The sequence below is a fragment of the Theropithecus gelada genome, chromosome 1, assembly GCF_003255815.1.
Source record: "Theropithecus gelada isolate Dixy chromosome 1, Tgel_1.0, whole genome shotgun sequence".
Classification (NCBI taxonomy): domain Eukaryota; kingdom Metazoa; phylum Chordata; class Mammalia; order Primates; family Cercopithecidae; genus Theropithecus; species Theropithecus gelada.
The window spans coordinates 184,440,507-184,455,323 of record NC_037668.1 but is presented as its reverse complement, the minus strand read 5'-3'; the positions used below and the strand labels follow the sequence as shown (position 1 = coordinate 184,455,323).

General features: G+C 44.9%; 1 protein-coding gene across 3 annotated transcripts in view; it reads left to right on the top strand.

Moving 5' to 3' along the window:
- The window catches only part of CACNA1E (calcium voltage-gated channel subunit alpha1 E), a 402,433-nt gene that overhangs the window by 185,151 nt on the left and 202,465 nt on the right, over positions 1-14,817 (top strand). The gene's annotated exons all lie outside the window — the stretch shown is intronic.

Below are 14,817 nucleotides of genomic sequence, written 5' to 3'. Positions count from 1 at the left end.
AATACTGTGAAACTAAAATAAAATATAAAAATAAACTGGATGCCAAAGCTGATTCAAGACTGCGATAGTCATCTATAACCCTGGTTTCAAATTTTTATCTTCTGGAAAACAACCTCATGTTTTGAATGATATTGAATAAGTGTTCTGTATTATGAATATATTTGTATTAAATATGTAAAATAGATTTATGCCAGAAGATGCCCCATTTTTATAAGTTTTATGCATGGATGCTCTGATGTAAGTTTTATTTGAAAAAAGTGATTTCTGATGCCAAAGGTGCTATAAAATAGTGGTTAGGAATCCTGGTCTTTACTATCTATGGGACTTTGGTAATTTATTTAATCTCTGTGCCTTTATTTTCCTATTAGTAATGTGAGGATAATTGTGGTACCCACCTCTCTGAGTTGTAGTAAGAAGTAAGTTAACACGGATAAATGTCTGGCACATAGCACTCATGTGAGAAATTATTAGTTAAAAAGTTTTGAAAACCGTCTAGGATAGACAAGCAAAGAATCTTCTTCCATTGGCCCACTGTATAAACCTGTTCCTCTCAGACTGGTCCTTCCTGTCTCTCAGTCTAGCCACTTTGCACTTTCCATTTGCATCATTGCCAACCTTGAGTGCACATTCTTGGAATTGCCTCCAAAACTCTAATGTCACCTTCTCCACAGAGCCTTCTCTGACTATCCCTGAGAAATTCAAAAGAGGGGAGATGTTTCCCCTGAGCCTTCTCCCCCGGACCTAATGTTATTAGCATTCCTTCCCAGATTCTCCTGTGTCATTCATCGTCGTCTTGGTGTTTATGTCCCTTTTCCTTATTAAATGTTCTGTCTCCTGGCATCAACCACAGTCCCCTAGACATGGCTAAGAGTTCGGTAAATATCCATTGGTGGATTGATTTCACAGAGTGGCTGTCGGAACCCACCAAAGATGCCATGGCTTCCAGACTGCCAGGCTGTCGGGAGACGCAGCACAGGTTCTGCTCTCAGAGTGAGCTGCTGTCCACAGGGACTACGGCTGCTGCAGCCTCTGCTCGTTCTGCCTCACTCCAGCTCAGCTCCATCCTCCTGTGACAGGTAGAGAGGGGGGAAAAAAATAAAACTAGGGGAAAGGTTTAATTTATTTCAGTGTTTACAGAGGGTTTGCATGTAATTAACAGTTTATTTCTGTGACACAGCTGGCCTCCTCAGCTTGGAACCTGGCTTTGAAATGCTCTTAAAGAGACCCATACCTAGGCAATCTGAGGGGTGCTGGGGACTTGGGAAGAGAATGAAGAAAAATGCCATTCCCTGTCTTTGGTGACGATGCTTGACCAAGGACAGCCCCTAAAGTGAAGACTCCCTTGTTCCTTCTTTCCCCAACCCTCCCATGCGTATGCGCACGCGTGCACATACACACGCACACACTCACACACACACACTTATGTTTCTTGAGTCATATTCTGTTGGCAAATCCACCTTCGACTTAGACTTTTTACAGGGTACATTTTTTTTAACCTTTTGTTCACATCAAAGTTTGGGCTTTGATATCTTCACTGGGGATAGGGGAACAGTCACTGGATCCCCTCCTGCCATGAGCCCCATGATTGCAGGCAAAACACTGTACTCCTCCTTGTAAGTATTGAATAGATGAAGAAATAAATGTGCATCAGTCTTTTCATCAGTAATATGGGGGTAATACCACCTTATTTCAACCTTAAAAGTTTTATAGCAAGTACGTGGGAAAAAGTATACAAAAGTGCTTTGAAAAAGACATTCAGCCGAGTGTGCTATTTTAATGACTTTTTGCTTCTATGAACTGTGGACTTATAAACTCAATTTTGCTAAGTGAGCAATTTTTTTGTGCTTATTCAGAGGGGGTATCTGGTTGCTTCGGGGGCATGTAAGACAAATTCTCCTAACATATTTTCTGTCTCTTACCATCAGTTAGCTGTGTTTGTTCTGTGTTGTGAGTGTGCTCAGGTCCTGTGATCTTGGTTAGAAATACAGTGTTTATATTTTGTACATACTGAAAAACATATTTGGTGCAAAAGTGGCACTTTGAATTTAATAACAGTTCTTGCTAACTTGCATAACCTGTGAATAACTGGTGAAACCTACGTTGCAGTTGCTTCCAAATTCAAACATGTTTCAGAACTTTTTTTTTTTCTTTTTGAGATGGAGTCTCACTCTGTTGCCCAGGCTGATGTGCAGTGGCATGATCTTGGCTCACTGCAACCTCCTGCTGCCGGGTTCAAGCGATTCTCCTGCCTCAGCCTTCTGAGTAGTTGGGACTACAGGCACCCACCACTACTCTCGGCTAATTTTTATATTTTCAGTAGAGATGGGGTTTTACCATATTGGCCAGGCTGGTCTCGAACTCCTGACCTTGTGATTCCCCCACCTCGGCCTCCCGAAGTGCTGGCATTACAGCCGTGGGCTACTGTGGTTGGCCAAGGATGTCTTAACCTTTGCAAGTGTTAGGGTAGACCTGACATTTATCTGCGGCAATGCTCCTGAATGAGCTGGGGCTGAGCCAATAAGAGAGTCTATACCAGAATAGCATAATGGGAAAATAATGGCAATGTAGTTTTTCATGAAACTAAATTTGCTCAACTTGAAACTGGATTTAAACATTCAAAATGTTAGTGTCCTTTCCTGGCAAAATGAAAAGTTAAGAACATCATTGCAAACACAGATATTTTTGGTTTTGTTTTGTGAAAGTTTTGTGATCTGTGAAGGCTAAAAATCTATGCTGATATATATTTTATCTATGTAATAGATATAATAGGTAAATATATTAATATAATTATATAATTTCCTTGCAAATGCATAATATTGCTATTAGCAGCTTGAGTTTTCTTTTCCATTCTAGTAATACTGAGATTTTTACATTAATTTTAAGAGAAACTGGTAGTCATTTATATAACCTGTCATTGAAGAATGAGTATTTTAGAAAACCACATAGGCTGGTATAGTGAATGCCATTTCTAAGAATAAAGTAGTGTCAGGCATTGGGTTATATTCAAAAGACCTGTGTTTGAGCCAAGTGTTTCACCTAGGCTGGAGTGCAGTGGCGTGATCTTGGCTCACTGCAACCTCCACCTGCCAGGTTCAGGTGATTCTTGTGCCTTAGCCTCCTGAGTAGCTGGGATCACAGGCGTCTGCTACCATGCCAGACTGATTTTTGTGTTTTAATAGAGACGGGGTTTCACCATGTTGGCTGAGCTGGTCTTGAACTCCTGACTGCAAGTGATCCCCCCACTGTGGCCTCCCAAAGTGCTGGGATTACAGGTGTGAGCCACCACGTCTGGCTGCAAGTTTTTATTTCTTACCCATTCTTCCTGACTCTGCCATGATATTAGGCAAGTCACATGACCTCATTTTCCTCTTCTATTAGAAACACCCATTCGGTACTTAGTTTATACAATGGTTATAAGAATTAAAGAAAAATGTATGTGTGAGAGTGCTTTGTGCATCAAGATGTGCCTTATGAATTTAAGGTATTATAAAAATCCTTTAAAGTTATGAACATTCATGTTAGGAAGATTTCTATTACTGAGATGTACAATGCAGGTTTTTCACGTATCATTTTTAAACATGTTTTGACAGATATGGTCAATGGCATCCCTTGGAAGAAAGGTAGAATGTACATTCAAAATATTGTTAGGATATTTCTCTTTCCTTTGTGCTCAAAGCATCCTAATATCATGACCTTTTCAAATGTTTTCTTGATATGAAACAAAGCCGCCACTGCCTGAGTAGTTTGTATAAAAACATCAGATTTCTAGGTGAAGCAGAAAAGAAAGGGAGTGTGGGAGCTTTATTCCTTCTCCAGGGGTCTCTATGATGCCATCCTTGAATGAATGATCAAGGCGTGTCCCCCACTGCCTCTGAAGGTACTTCTCCTGGCTGCAGCCAGCTGCCTTAACAATTTGGAAGGAAAGGCAGGCCCAAAGGGCAGCAGGCACATGCACACCCAGGTGATCACACCTCCCTCGTCCCCTGCACACATTTAAACTCTTGGCAGCACATGTTCCCCAGGCACAGGCGGGGCTGGCGTAGTCAGCAAGGCTGCCACATCTCTGTCACAAGCTTCCCTTTCTTCTAGTGTTTTCAGCAGGCCTGTATCTCTCCACCATCCTCCCCTTCCCGGGTCTCCCACTCTCCTCTCTCTGTGACAGGTTCTTTTTCCTTGGCAGATTGCACTGGAATGGTGTGACAGTCCCTCAGGGATCATGCCACCCGCCCAAACTGGGGAGGAATAGCAGAGAGGCATCCATGGCTGACCAGGTCACCAAGATAACGCTCCCCACAGACGAGGGTATCCAGGGCTCCCGGGACTGCAGATTCCATTGCCTCATTGAGCCAGGAGCCTTGGTCTACTGTGTAGGACCTCATTCCGCTCAGGAACACTAAACTTGCCTGCCTGCCACTTGGCGCTACTATAAGCAGCTGTACCTATCAGCATACCATGTCTCGGAAGGTGACCGCAGAGAGTAATTGCCAGTGTTTAGTCTGTGTGTGCATGTGGGCGACAGAGCGAGAAGGAAGGTACAGACCTCTTTTATGCCCAGGTTATTTATTGCATTTGTCTTACGACTTCCATTTAGAGCTAAATAAACTGCAAAGTAGGTTATTTAAACTGGATCTTGGGTGCCTTTAGCAAGTGGAAAGGTGGGCGGTAAGGATGGAGAAAGATGGGAGATTGGGCCGGGGAGATTGAGAGAAAGGGGCCAAAAGAAACACAACATGGCTTATTTTCCTCCCGTTGGCAGTGGAAGGCATGGTATACTGTGGCTCACAGACAGAGATCCCCTTTGCTGGGGGATGTTAAAGAGCTTTCTGTCTCAGGCTTTTGGGAGTCGGCCTCCTGTGGACATATCTTGTTTTTACAATTTATAAATAAAAAACTAAGGCATGACCTAGGAGTGCAGATTGCACAAAGCCTACAGTTACCTACCCCGCCTGAAAGGGTAGCTCCCCACTTCTTTGTCTGCTTGTCACGGTCACATGCCCCCTCCACCTGCCTTGGCCTTGTGCAGCCTAACAGAGGGCAGAGGTATAAGGAAGAATGCCATTGGGGAATTTTATCGTCACCCTATCCAAATGAGGTTTCAGGGAGTCTCATCTCCAGAGAGTAGTCTTCTACCCACCATGTATTTGTGTGTGTGTGTGTGTGTGTGTGTATGTGTATGTACACACACACATATTTAAGCTCAGATGCCCTGCAGGCCCAGGGAGCTCTTTGTCAAGAGACTCTTGGTCCATCCAGATCACTCATGAATTCTCTTTTCTACAGACTTGATAAAGGGTGTTTCTTGAGTACCAGAAGTACTGTACATAATTCATAACATGAAGCAAGATAAAGTAGAAAGAACAAGAAAAGATAATAACTGGGGAATTAAAAGTTTCCAACTTTGTTACAAGCTGGGAGAGTGAGTCAGCAGTACATATGTCCTTAGGGAGAGCTTTGCACAGGGTTGGTTTTGGGGTAGGGGCCTAGGTATCCAAAAAAGGAGGAAGGAGATGCTCAGGAGGAGTCAGAAGTAGGGGTGTGGAGGAAAAGGGACTGAGGGCAGGGAGCATGGGTGCAGATTGCAAGTGGGGGTGAATTCTAGCTCTGCCCTGCCTCCTCCCCTCCCTTTGAAGGAAAGAGATATCCTGGGGCCTTAATCATCTCCTTATCTCTCATTCCTTTCCTGGTTTAATTAAATTTCTGTTATAATTTGGAAGAGCTTGCATGTTCTCGACTGCTGTGGCAACCAATCTCTTTTATGAGACCCACCCTGGCACTCAGAGGAGTTTATCACCTCCATGGGACTTGGACCCTCTGTAGCTTTTGCCATCATGGTCGGTTCTGTAGTGAGCAGAGGTGGATTTGAGAGGAGAAGGGGCCTCTCTTACTTCGCCTTCTTCCACCGGGAAGTGAAGCTTCTTCTCCTATCCATGTATATTTTTTGTCTTTTGCATTGTGTTACCGCTCCTCTCCCAGGACAAAACACACTTCGTTGGAATCTCTTTGAATGTTAAATAATACCGAAAAGAGAGATGAAAGACAGGAAATGTGGATAAATGTACCATCAGCATTTCTCTTACACCTACTGTGTGCTAGGCACAGTGCTGGGCACTCTGCGCGTGTGACTGCCTTGAAGGTGATGGATCCTCTGGCTATTCTTCCTGAGCCTCTCCCCTCTCCCCCATCCTGCCCTCCAACAGGCCCCAGTGTGTGTTGTTCCCCCCTCCCATGTGTCCATGTGTTCTCATCATTTGGCTCCCACTTATAAGTGAGAACATGGGGTATTTGGTTTTCCGTTCTTGTGTTAGTTTGCTAAGGATAACAACCTCCAGCTCCATCCATGTTTCTGCAAAGGACATGATCTCATTCCTTTTTATGGCTGCAGAGTATTCCATGGTGTATATGTACCGCATTTGCTTTATCCCCCTTTGATAAATGAGGCACTATATTAGTCCGCTTTCAAGCTGCTGTAAAGGCATACCTGAGACTGGGCAATTTACAAACGAAAGAGGTTTAATTGAACTTACAGTTCCACGTGGCTGGGGAGGCCTTACAATCATGGCTGAAGGCATGGAGGAGCAAGTCACATTTTATGCGGATGGCAGCAGGCAACATAAGAGCTTGTACAGAAAACTCCCATTTTTTAAATTATCAGATCTTGTAAGACTCTCACTATCACCAGAACAGCCCAGGAAAGACCCGCCCCCATAATTCAATCACCTCCCACCAGCTTCCTCCCACGACACGTGGGAACTGTGTGAGTTACAATTCAAGATGAGATTTGGGTGGGGACACAGCCAAACCATATCAGGTGCTCAAGGCTCACAGAGGTTAAAGGATCCTCCCAAGGTCATGTGGCTGTTAAGGTAGAAAGCCCAACTGGAACTTTGTCTTGTGAGCTAGAAAAGCCCATGCTCTCCCCAGTACTCCCTGTTAGAGCAGGATGTGAGAGGAGATGGATGAATGATTTCGGCAATTCACTTCAACTTAATGGACATACCAAATGTTGGAGTGCTGACCGATTACCAGGGCCTGTGTTAGGCATTGGATGGTGGAAGAGCTTTTGCTTCTGCCCTCAGGGAGACAAGACATACTTGTGTTCAGTGGATGCCTTGAGGAAGTGTTATGGTCCCTTTGAGCATTGTGGACCCACTGCTGTGGACCATAAAGGCAGTGGCGGTGTTCTGTCTGAGGTAGTCAAGAAAGGCTTTATAGAGAAACTTTGTAGAGACAGAATTTCACCAGGGGGAGAAGGAGGTCAGGACCTGGGCAGAAGCATGGTGGAGGTATGACATTTGTGTGCCCTGTTGAGGAAGTGGCCACAACAAAGGGGTTGGGGTGGAAAAGGCCTGGAGATGAGACTGGGGAAGAGATTGGGAGTGAGTGATAAAGGACTGAGTGTCCATTAATGACTACAGAGTGTTCCTTCTATCAGGGCAATTGTCTCATTATTGAAATTATCAATGACTTATCTGTACATCTTTTTGTCTGACACTGTCCTTGTTCAGTGCCCCCAGGGCTCAAATGTGGGAATTAGTCTGATGAACCTTAGTTCATCCATTTCGTGCCTCCTTTGGTCTTTTACCGTGTCCCACATAGCCCTGATAATCTGTCCCCGGAATGCTCTTGTGTCTTACTTCATGCCCTTGCTTCCTCCATTGACTGTGCTCCCTCTATCATGACTGCTAGCTGTCTAGGCTCTTTCCTGCTTCCTGCCTGTGGCCACGCTGTTTCCACCATTTTTTAAAAAAAAATTTCTAACTTTTGTTTTAAGTTCAGGGGTATATGTGCAGGATGTGCATGCAGGTTTGTTGCATAGGTAAACATATGCCATGGTGATTTTCTACACAGATCATCCCATCATCCAGATACCAAGCTCAGCATCCACTGGCTATTCTTCCTGAGCCTCTCCCCTCTCCCCCATCCTGCCCTCCAACAGGCCCCAGTGTGTGTTGTTCCCCCCTCCCATGTGTCCATGTGTTCTCATCATTTGGTTCCCAGTTATAAGTGAGAACATGGGGTATTTGGTTTCTGTTTTTGGGTTAGTTTGCTAAGGATAACAACCTCCAGCTCCATCCATGTTTCTGCAAAGGACATGATCTCATTCCTTTTTATGGCTGCAGAGTATTCCATGGTGTATATGTACCACATTTGCTTTATCCAGTCTATCAGTGATGGGCATTTAGGTTGATTCCATGTCTTTGTATTCTTTATCTGGCCAAGGCCTACTGATCCTTCAAGCTTCATCTTAATTGTTACTTCCTTAGAGAGCACTGTCCTAATCCCAATCTAAATTGAGTGCTTTTGGTATAATTTTTTAAATCACAATCTTATTTCCTTCATAGCACTTATCACCTCTTGTGTGTGTATTTGTGTGACCATTTATCAAGTTTCTGCTCTGTTAACTACACTGTAAACTCTGTAGGTGCAGGGATGTCTATTATTTCATGACTATTGCCAGACACTTGCATATTGTGTGGCATGCAGTAGATGCTTAGTAAAAATCTGGTGAATTACTGGATGGATGGAATAATAAATTAATGAATGATATAGGATCAAGCTATCAGCAGGGAATATTCTTATGCTAGGTGAAAACACAAAGCCTATGTTAAATGAGGCACATTTGCTGGTATTTCCAGTTGCATTTTTTAAATTCAACAAATATTTGTTGAGCACTGATTATAGCTAGGCGTTGTGCTAGGAGTTAGGGATACAGTGAAGAACAAGCAAAATCCGTCTTCCTGGAATTCATATTCTAGTGTGATGATGTCTATTAAACAATTTAAAAAATAAGTGTATACTGTCAGGTAGTGATGAGTCATATGAAGACAAAGCAAAGGAAGGGGCAGAGAGTGTTGGGGGGAGGCGGTATGCTTCAGATGAGGTGGTCTGGGAAGGAGGTGGTATCTGAGCAGAAATCTGCAGAAGTGGGAGGGAAGGCCCTGGGATATCTGTGGAAGAGCATTCTGGATGGAGAGCCAGCAAGTGCAGTGACCCAAAATGGTTGCTTGGCAGGTTCAGGGAGTGTTCAACAGGCCACGGAGGCTTGAGCACTCCGAGGGGCAAGAGGTCAGAGAGAGGGTCAGAGCCAAATCAGGTTGGCCCTCATTGATCATGATTAGGAGTTTGGATTTTACTTCGAGTGTGATAGGAAGTCTTTGAGGTGCTTTGAACAAATGAGGTAGAAGATCTGATATATGCTGAAAAATCATTCTACCTACTGTGTGGAGAACTGGCCATGGCAGGGTAAGAGTGGATTCAGGCAGCTGGCAGTGGTGGTGCAGCCTGGTATGGCTGGCTGGTGGGGCTGAGCAGTGGTTAGATTGGGATATGTTTTGAAGGTGGAGCTGGCAGGACTTGCTAATGGGTTGAATGTGGGGTAGGAGAGATGGGAGAGATCAAGGCGGGCTCTTCAGCTACATTAATCTGTTAATAGTGGTGCCATCTACCGAGATAAGGGAGCTGAGAGAAGGGGCAGGATGGTTGGGCAAGGTCAAGAGTTGAGCTGGAGGCATGTTAAATTGGAGTGGCCTAATTGATGTCTATGAGATAGCCTGGCTAGAGATGTCATGAGAAGTAAGTAGCTGGACGTCTGAGTCTGGAGCTGGGTCAGGGCAAGAGATATACACTTGAGAAACATTAATTTATTAATGGTGTTTTGAGTCATGAGATTGACTGATGTCCCTTAGTCTTGAAGAAGGCATAGACAGAGAAGAGGACCAAAGACTTAACTCTGAGAAACTACAGCTTAATGTGTATTAGCACTGCAGTAGGTCTATTACTAAGGCCCTGAGAACTTGGTCATCTTCTCTTGGGGCTATTTCTTCTGGAATTGACCCAAATTTAGTGTTGTTGCTTCTTTTAGGAAGTTATTATGACAGGGGCTGCTTTGCCATAGGGGATGAAAATAGGAATTCCCACTACCACCCCATGGGCTAGCTGCAAGTGCAGGACAGGTAGAGATTCAGGTGTGGAGGGAGCTCTTCAGTCTGAGTCTGTTCTGTTTTGGTTCATTTTGCTTTTGTCTGCTGTTCTTCTCCTGTGAAAATTATATTTTCCCTCAAGCTGATGTTTTTAAAGCTTGATTTTTATTTCTGTAACTGTACTCCTTTTCATTCTACAAACCTTTATTGAGGGCCTGCCATGTGCTAGACACTGCTCAGAACTGCTAAGTGCTGGGATGCTCCCTTTCCAAACACACGGCTCCTCCCCGTGATTCTTTTCCTGCTCAAAGCCATCTGCTCTCTCCCACCTGGTCCTCATTTTATTGATGGCTATTACATCATCCACCTGTCCATCATTTTTCCTACCTCTTATATCATTATTAGATGTTCTAGCTACAAAGTCTTGGAACCACTCTTTCCATTTTGTCTTATACCCCACATTTAGCAAAGCAGCTCCTTTGGCTCTATATTCAATATTTATTCAGAATCTGCCCACCAATCCTGACCTCCAGCACTTCACCCTGGTCTAAGCCACCACCATCTCTTGCCTGAGTTAGTGCAGTCTCTCCCTGACTGCATCATTGCCCCACTTCAGACTGTCCTTATGATCCTGGCAATGTAAATCAGAGGATGTCCCCACTCTGCACAGAACCCTCAAGTAGCTCCTCCTCCCTTGCTGAGTAAAAGCCAGAGCCCTTGCAAAGGTCTACAGGAACCTCCGTGATCTGCTCTTCCACTGCCTTCTGCTTCTTCCCTTGATCTGCTCCAGCACAGTAGCCCTCTTGCTGCAGATGACATGTCAGGCATGCTTCTGCCTTGGATGGAACCTTGCTACCATGGGTCTTGGTGGAACATTCTTCCCCATTATCAGGGTGGGGTCACTCTTTCCCATCCTCTGGTCTTTACTCGTTGAGTCCTTTCCTGACCACCCTATTTAAAATTGAACTTCCTCCTTCCCAGTACTCTCTTAACTCCCTTTCAGATGTATTTCTCTCCAGAGAGCTTATCAGTAGCGACCACAGTATATACTTTGCCTGTTTATTTTGTTTGTTGGCTAAGTCAGCCCACCAGAGTACGAGCTTCACGAGGGCAGGACTTTTGTCTCACACACTGCTGCAAACAGTTGGTGCTCAGGTTAATACCTGGCAGAAGATAAGTACAGATTGAGTTACTTCTCGTCAGAAATGCTTGGGACCAGAAGCGTTTCAGATGTGGATTTTTTCAGATTTTGGAATATTTGTATTATATTGGTTGAGCATCCCAGATCTGAAAATGTGAAATCTGAAATGCTCCAATGAGCATTCCTTGGAGCATCATGTTGGTTCTCAAAAAGTTTTGGATTTTGAAACATTTCAGATTTCAGATTTTTGGATTTGGGATGCTCAACCTATATTTAACAAATATTCGCTGAATGGATAAATGATAGAACATGAGTTCATGGGATGGGAGGGTAGTCAATGCACTGTATTTGTTCTAGTTACTGTTACTCCCATAGTCTTTGCACCAGGCCCTTTGGTGATCAGTGGGCTGCGTTTCTGAGATGGTTGGCTGCCATTAGGGACCTAAGCTGTGCTCTCAGAATAGCATTGCCACACTAGAAGCCAGTTGGCCTTAGCAGGGTTGAACTATTTGCTGGGATGTCCTTAGTATTATTAGGCAAACTGAACATCCCAGGTTTAGGGTTAGATGAATCCACAAAAGAGCTCATTGAGGTTGTATTAATAAAAACAACCATTCATTGAGTCCACAAGATCCATATTTATGCACAAAAATTACTCTAGGCTCTCTTGCTGGGGGATGGGAGGGGGATCGGAATTGCCAAGGGCCTCCTAATGAGGAGGCCTCCATCCAGGCTCAACAAGCCTTAAATACCTCATTCAGGTGCCATAGCAAGCCTTAAACACCTCTGGGTAGGGTTTGAATCTGTGAATGAATCAGAGGTGAATGAATCTTAAAACCTACTAGCCTTAAGAATTGGAAGGCCCCTTGCTTATATCCTTGGGGATGTTTACTGTGGTGAAAGGATGAGGGTAAGGAATGACACCAAACATTCACAGAGCATGTATTATATGCCAGGTGCTGTTCTAAGAGCACTCTGTGGATATAAACCCACTTAATTTTCCCAATAGCCCTTTGAGGTAGAAAGATTGTATTCCCATTTTACAGTTGAGAAAACCAAGGCTGCCTGTCTGCAGGGTCTGTGCTCTTGTTGATTATGCTACAACCATTTCAAAATAAGTGCTGTTCAAGGGCCATTTAGGATGATAGACTGATGTTTAATACACTTATGTGTTACATTTTGGTGTGTAATGTTGTTGTGGAGAGTAGCTATCTGTGTGTGAAAATGCACTTTTCATGAGGCATGCATGTGTGAACACTGTAAGTAGTATTTCCAAGAGAGAAAAGCAACCCCCCGCCAATGCCCCAGTACTGCACCTAGCTGGAGACTTTGCTCAGGACACTTTTCCCCCCGCCCCCCATAAGAGAGAATGTTAAAGTAGGGCTGTCTTCTTGATGAAAGTCCTAGAGGCTTTGGGATGTATGAAGACTGGTGAGATGCTATCGAGCATTTCTCACCTTTGATCCTCTGTTCTGAGGAATTCTTAATAGCCTAGGACTAATCTATAGCTCTCAGAGGGGCCAATGTCTTGTTGCCTCCTGTTCTTGCCTCTGCCTGCCTGTCTCCCTGGCTCTGAGTCTCTGGTGATATGTGCTGGCTGACTGTCAGGTGTCGGGGGACGGGGAGGTAGGTGTGCAGCCGCCGCCGAGCTGCTCACTTGGTAGGAGATGTGTGCCATTAAGTGAAAATGAGGCTTGGCGACTGCCCTGTGACCCACTGCCCTCTGTGCCTTGCCCTACCCTGTGGGTGGCAGAGCCAGACAGCCATTCACATCCTGGAAGCCCTGGTTTTAAGGGAGAGGCCAGGCTTCTTGTGTTTGCTGCACTCATCCTGACTTGGAAGGAAGGTCTTTGTTGACTCCATGAATGGCGCCCAGAGGTCCAGTCTTCAAGTTTCATTGCTTCTGAGGCTTGTGGCTCATGACTAATTCCATCCCAACCTTATCTCAGACTGGGGTCCCACTCACCACTAGAGTGTGAGCTTTTGGGGAACCCTCCCTGTCAGCCCTCCTTTTGGGGGAGTAACCAGGACCCCAAACCCCACTTTCAGATACCTGGGTTCAATATAACACATAGAACTTTCCCCTCTTCTTCCAGGCAAGCTTGAGATGGTGTTTTTCATGAAAAGCGGTAGCTGAGGGATCGTTTCAGAGGAGAAGCCCAGGTTGGCTACACTTTCCTTAGGATGAGACTGGGATGTGGAAAGTGGGAGGAGAAGGAGCAGTTGGGTTTGGCCCCTGCAGGCAGTATTTACATCTGGACTAGGAGGTTCTCTGCCCAGTGCCAGGCCTCACACTGCATGTAATTAGGCTTCTAATGCCACTTTCTATTGACAAGGGTGAGCTGCTGCCAAGTCACTTGAGATGAAATTGGGTCGCCTGTCACAATTCCTGTGGGACTGAAGTGGAACTGTGCTTACTACACACCTTGCCCTATTTTAACCTCTGACTGGATCTGATCCCATATCTTAGCTGGAGGAGGAGAAGAGGGAGGAGCGGGGGCCTCTCAGAGCCACTCTGATCCTCATAGGGTGGGAACTTGGCCCAGGGATGCCTTGCTTAATCTAGCAGGGAGTTTCTTAACAGAGGTCAGAGTGAATCTTTTATCCCTTTCTAAGTCCAATTTGTAGGACATGGGGAGGACAGTGACCCCAAACTCCCAGCGTCGGAGGCATGAGAGAGGCCTCATTTGTCATTCTGAGTCAGGAGGAGGAAGGGGCAGTTATTTGTCTTCTCTCGGAAAGCTATGCTGTCTAGTTGATAACTCTTCTCTGAGAATGGAAATAAGGAGAGCTGTCCAGAGATTGAGTGAAGGAGAGGGAGAGAAAAGAAAGTGCTTTTGAGTGTGTGCATGCATGCTTATACATTCATGTGTTTAACTTAGGAGGCAATTTCGGAGGAAACAAAGAATTAGAACAAGCAGGAAGAGTTCCAAGATGCGGGAGAAAGGGGCATAAATGGACAAAAACCTAAAGAAGCGGTGAATGGACCACATGCAAGTGGGGAGACAGAAGCAGAAGAAAAAGCAGGGGAGGGCGGAGTGGGGGAGAAAACAGGTGGGGGCTGGGAAGCCCTGCCTATGTGCATCGTCTTCCAGGTGCTTCTGTAAGCCAAAGCCATGCCCAGGGCAGCACTGGCAGCTCAAGCTCAAGCCAAACACATGCAAGCAAAGAAGAGTATTGTATTGTGTTTTATTTTCTTTATGTTTTTGAAACAGGAATAAAAACTACCAAAAGAGAAACACAGGGGAAAAAAAACAAAGAGAAAAAAAATCTATTCAAGGAGGTATGAAGATTTAATCAACACCAAGTGTTCTTAGCAGGTCGGGAGCAAGCACAAATCGTATTATCTATGCAGCAATTTCTGACACCTCCCAGTGGCCCTCAGAGCAACCCCTGCCACTGTCAGAGTCTGGGAGTCCGGGAGGCCGTTCCTGGGTTGCAGTGTCCTGGGCTATCTTGGGTGGGAAGAATTGCTGAGCCAGTCAAGGGAATGGGGTACAGGGTGTGTCATCTTCTTGAGCTTCTCAGCATATTGAGATTTCAGGCTTCACATGGTAGGTATTTGTCCAGATGGAGATTTTGGCATAGACATTTATCCTAATGTGCTGGATATAAACTTGGGGGTAATTTGGGAATTTGAAACTCAGCCATGTTACCTTCAGTATAGTATACAGATCAATCTCTTCTGCTTTATCTCTCAGTGGCATTCAACACAGTTGCTTTCTCTCTCTTTAAAGCTCATGACTTCAGTGCCAT